We start from the raw sequence: 6,044 nt of genomic DNA on the forward strand, positions 1-6,044 counted from the left end.
AGCTCTTCGAACAATGTGATGTCTATTTTTCTTTGATTTGGGGGGAAAAAATCATTCAAATCACATCGGAAGATAAAATTTCCTTCTCGACACTGGTAACAGAATTCTGTCTCAGCTGGTTTGTGTAACAAACACAAGTTAACTTAATCTTTTTTATTTCAAAGCTATTGCGACCAGGCATTTGAATTTTAAATAAATCGTCAAGAAGCCCCAAGACTTCTTGCAACCTCTATCCTACCTTACTTGACAAGGCAAAGCAGTGATACAAATTTAAGATGGCACTGTAAGTTTTTTTTTTTTTTTTTTAATTTTGGTAAAGAAATGCCTCTTAGTCGAGCAAAACTCAGTTCGAGATTTAATTACAGTCTTGATCAATTCGGTTTACAGTTAATCATTTATTTTCCGAGGTTTCGAATTGATTCTCGCACCAAAAAAAGAGAAATAGTCTAACAAGAAGATAGTTGCTCTGTAAATCAACAATGAGTAAAGCTATAGTCAAAACCGTGTTTTTTTTGTTGAGGTGTGTAGCGATATGACCGTTGATTTGGAACAAAAAAAAAAAATAATCAAGTTCATTTCTCTTATGAATTTTAGAATTTTTTTTCCTCAACTGAGGCCTTCTGTTGCAGTGCCACCTTAACAAATATCCCCTATTTGCGACATCAACAAAAATGTCACTATGATACGAAATGTTAAGCAAACAAGAAATGAGCGATCATTTGAACGTGTTCATTTATGGAGTTCATCAATTCCCAATTTCCACCCGTGCACAATTGCAAGCAACTTTTTAAAAGTCTTCTGTGGTAAATTGCAGTAAATATGAATAAGAGCTTCTTTTTTCATAGACGAATGGATAATACGATCGCTCAAGGTCTGCAAAACAGTCCCTACCATGACAAATTAAATCGATCCAAAATGGTGCTAGATGTAAACTATTCACTTACCACGCACTTAAGTACATTTCCAGGCACAACACGACTAAAGTCCGTCACAGGGTGTCCAGTGAAGTCTCCTTATATAATTTAATTACTACAAGCCACCAGTTTTGTTTCTGATGTTATAGAACTTCAAAGATCTTATCTTTGTGGTACCGGTAATCTCATCGTTCACTATTTCAGTTTGTTATTGACAACAAACTCTTGTATCCCTCCATCTTCCTGCCGGCATCCTCCCAGTCTTCCTGAACATATGAATTATCTGTGTGGTTAGGGACCGTTTACTATTTTAAATTGTAACATGAAGAGCTTTGAATTAAAATTTTCATATTTTTTCTTTTTTTTTTTTTTTGTTCTCGATCTGAAAAGTTTGTAGGGACGGACCTAGTGGAGAAGTCTTCTAAAATTCATGTAGTCGTGTTTAACTAAAGGTCAACGTTCCCAATCGATCTAGCACTAATATCCGTACAAAAGACGAATTTCTATCACAATTTAAAACCACCACGATATATTGTGCTTCTGAATTAGTCTGTAGCGCGGGCGTCTTATTAAAGGTTAGTTAACGTTTTGATTTAGAGTTAGAGTAGACGGTGGGGGAGGGGGACGAAGAAAGATGAAAGTAGTGTTATTGGTCCACCCCCCTCTCCTTCATTCTGACCATTGCTCGCCCCATTTCCCTCAGTACAAATTTCTTCCTCTCCCCAGCCTTTATCAAGTGAAAAATTCAAAGACTCAAGAGGGCAGCTACGATTTTAACCGAGAAAATACCGAGCACTCGCTCGCCAAAATTACGCCTGCCCTGCCGGCTACTTATTCTGCATGGACAAACATCCACATGAAATAAAATTTCGAGTCGAGCAGTCGTTCAGTCCGAAGAAATGACACGTGTTGGCCCGGTGAACTCAGCTTTACGAAGGAGGTGAATGCATTATCGTCCAAAAAAAATGTCCACCTTATACTACTGTGACATAAAATTCTTTTGTAGCTCTTCTCCTTGCCGAGTTAGGCCTCTTTTTCCCTCCAGAGTGAAAAATTTCTCTTCAGAACTACGGACAGTGCGTTTCAACTCTTCGGCTGAAAGTGTGGTTTGCTGAAATTTCGATCCACTAGCAATTGCAATTTTTGATGAATATTGATTAACAATGCAAGCCGATTAATGGCTGATACATCACATACTTGGCGTCGAGTAAAGTTTGCACGCCCTGCATCTAATTAATAATCAAGAAGAGCGAGAGACAGTCAGTCAGTGGGACAAATTTGCATATGAAAAGTGGAAAAATTGAACAGTAATTGAAATGCAAAGTAGAACTTCCATTCAGGACACACCCTCTGGACAAGGGCAAGTGTCTTCTGAAAAGAGATTGAGTTGGGATTCGTCGATAACTCACTAACAATGAAAATAACACATTTTCTATCATCCTGACTTGGAATCTGCTGGAGTTGTTATTTTAAGAAGCTGGATCATACATACAAATCCACCATTGACAAATCTCTGCGACTAAGTCTTATTTGAACATTGCATAAAGGTTCGACTTTTAATAATAATAACAATCTTTTATTAGGAAGCTCCATCACAATAGTGACTTACATAGAGGTCCTAAATACTAGATGTGTATTATATAAAAATACAATTAAAGTATAGAAATTTCAGCTAAAATCGAAATATAAAAATGATTACAACATATACACTGCAAAAATTAATTTAAAAAAAACTACTTAATTATAAAAAGCAGAAAAAAGACACTTCTTAAAAATTGGCAAACTTACTGAGTTTCTTACAGTTCTCTCTAACTCATTAAAGTCTTTGAAACAGTGATACCGACTTTAATGAGTTAGAGAGAACTGTAAGAAACTCAGTAAGTTTGCCAATTTTTAAGAAGTGTCTTTTTTCTGCTTTTTATAATTAAGTGTTTTTTTTGAATTAATTTTTGCAGTGTATATGACTTTTCTCGCCTATTACCGGTACTATCGGTAAATAGTTTCACTGTTACCTTCGTCTCTCTCGCACACAAATGTCTGCGAATTGCAAATTGCAGTAATTAATTCACATTCGCCTAAAAACCAACTTATGCCTTAGGACAGGAGTCTGTGACTTGAATTAAGCGTTCAAATGACCTTTGTTTATGTCAAGGTTTTTTCCCAGACAAGTCTATTTTTAGTTTGAATTTATCGCGAAATGGGATTGCCCACAGAAGCCCTTCGGCCAATCTCGATTTGCACGTAGTTTATAACTTGACGGGAAAAGATGTCTAAAAATTAACAAATGGTGACACCACAGCGTACACTCAAGTCGCGCGAGACGTTAGCCGAAAGTGACTCTAGCTTCTTGAGTGCTTAGCGAACCTCCCAAGTGCGTCCGTAATTCAATAGTGTACACTGTGGCGTTTGACACTTGTTTCATAACATAACATTGATACATTGTTGCAAAAGAGTTTTCTTTTATTGAACAAATCTTACCTGACCACAAAAAACAACCGCGCGCGGAAAACTACATCTTTGCATTTGCTCACGTCAGCAGCGTACACCCATGGGCAAATGGTGGACGCTGAACTGACCAATCAGACCACGCGCTTTATTTTGGTTATATTATAATAAACCGTTCTGTGAAAATGCCGTGACATAGGCTTAGTATGGGAGTTGAACGCCCCAAGTAATAGGCTCCTGCTTATGATGGATAAATTATGGGCGAAAGACCTTTTGCATAAGGCGAAGGGTGATCTTAAAGAAGATTTGGCCAATGCCACTGAAGGGGAGGAGGGTGGGAACATTTGCAGACACTGTAGGGTCCGTAGACTTGCGAGAACAAAGATATTGCATTCAACGGCGTATAAAATGTCTTGAGAATTTCCCTGGGCACTTCTACGATCAATAGCATTTCTTCCACGAGAGTGTGGATTTATCCCATATGCTAATTCGACATGCAGCGGCTTTTACGCGAGTGGAAACAGAGCTTAGAGTTTTAAAGAACATATGTAATACGCTCGACTTGTAGGAAAGGCGGAGGTGCGGGGCCCGATGGTTAGCCCTCTCACTCCATTAAATCTCTTCGGCTGTTAAAATGCTGATTAAAAAAAAGATGAGCAAAATTTTCCTTTGTAGAAATATATAGTATTTGTCCCTGACACGAAACTCGCAATACACAGTAGAAACCCTCACTACGAACAACTCTTTGATACAGAACTTCGTTCGTTTTTTTCCCCTGGGTTTCCCTATTAGACAGGTTAGACAAAAAATTTAGCGGTCAAACGCAAAATGCATCACCCACTCTTCGAGCTTCAGAAAGGTACACCCTTTGGGTTTTTACCTTGTTTCAGGAAGGGGTGTCTATCTCTCTCGATCGGTTCTTCAGGGGAGCGGGAATATTTGCAATTTTGTGTTATCGCTAGTAGCGCGTTCCATTTGAAGGGGAAGGGAATACTCGCAGTAAACCATGTGAATCGTGCCAAGAAGAACGATTTATCCACCAGATCAAAGAAAAAATAGTTACATATAATTGAAAAGTTTATTGTCCCTGATCGTGATCGAAATTTCCACTAAATGAAACGTCTTGTCCGTGCTTTCACTATTTCCGTAGCTTCCCGTGACAGATCGAGACGTACAGTTTTTGCGAAGCAGAACACACGCATGTAGTGTGACTTTCCTGCACGTAATAGACGGCCGTGGATATTTTAGCAGTTTGTCATACATCTTGTATTCTTTACTTAGCCCATCGATGAGCATGATTGTATCAAAAAGATAAATTGGCGTAGTTTAGGGGAATTTGTTCGAGGTCAAAGAGGAAATAGGCGCCATATTTACTATTTCGGTGGTGAAAAGTAATCGCGGATTACACTGCTCAAAACAATTCGGATTAAAACGTCTTGGTACAGAAACTTGCTGCAAAGGAGAGATATAAAGCCAGAGTTGTTTCTTTATTGACAGAAAAATTCGAATCAATCAGAATCTTGCCTGAAAATAAGAAGACCTCTAAGAGGTCATAAATCATTTCGCGTCAAAACAAGGTGCCTTTCAGCCGTCGCATAGTTAACTATCCCGCACACGCATTATTTCCTAGGCGAACATTAACCAGAGAACCAAAAAACAATGTATGCGCATAACTTAGCTATTTCCTTGGACTTTGCGCGTATACTTTTTGTGACTTAGTTATAAGTGGGCTCTTTCTTGTTGAGCCGTTCAGCGTACATTTTCAGCGGTTTCAAATTGAAAATGTAAATCTGACATGCGCGAACTAAATTTCCACTGGCGGGCGTTTTGAAACAGCCGTGTCGATCTTCCTTCTAATTAAGTCAGAGACGCTCAGGGGAGGGGAGGGGAGAGTTGGAGGATAGGGGCCAGATCCAAATTCACTCAATTCTGTTGGGACGTACACTTGCCTAATCGTTTACCCAGATCCTACCGTGCAACTGTAACTGAAATGTAGGCCGTGGAAGGCCTGGGTACTAGACTAATACTTGCCTTAATGTACTCGGAATGCTGACGTTCGATCTCAACCTTACTATACTATTAAGCGACTGAATATATCCACATAGAATTCTGCACTATATAAATGTAAAATGCAAAATGATTACAGAGACGTTGATTCCTAAAAAAACAGACCCATGGACGGCTTTAAAGGAAATGTTTCGAACATTTGCGCAAAAAGCGAGTTACTTTTCTCACTATAGAGTGAAAATCTATTTTAAAGGTCATTCCTTTCTTTCTGGTTATCATGTACATGCAGGCCCATAAAACTATAGGGATCTCGTCTTTCGTTGTTGTGGCTTGTAAGGTGTCTAGCGTTTTAGCCATGATTCGCTGCTATTTTTGTTCTTTCAGATTAAACCCGCTTTGATCATAAAGATGCTAACCCTAATGAACTCAACTCCTTAGAAGTCTAGAATTGCACCGACTGAAAATTCTTATTTTCCCTTCCTTCTTTAATGAAGAATTTTCTACCGTACATATTAGGGTGATTTGACATAACCCGTGAAATTAAATTCTGCGTGGTTAGATAACGCTAATGGATACTATTAACTGTTTAGAACGAGTTAGCAAGTTAACAAAGTCACTCTTTTGAATCAAGTCACGTGACTCAGGGTCTCGTAAGAATGAATGGGTTACTCATAACAG

Source organism: Stylophora pistillata, chromosome 12 (genome assembly GCF_964205215.1).
Source record: "Stylophora pistillata chromosome 12, jaStyPist1.2, whole genome shotgun sequence".
Lineage (NCBI taxonomy): Eukaryota > Metazoa > Cnidaria > Anthozoa > Scleractinia > Pocilloporidae > Stylophora > Stylophora pistillata.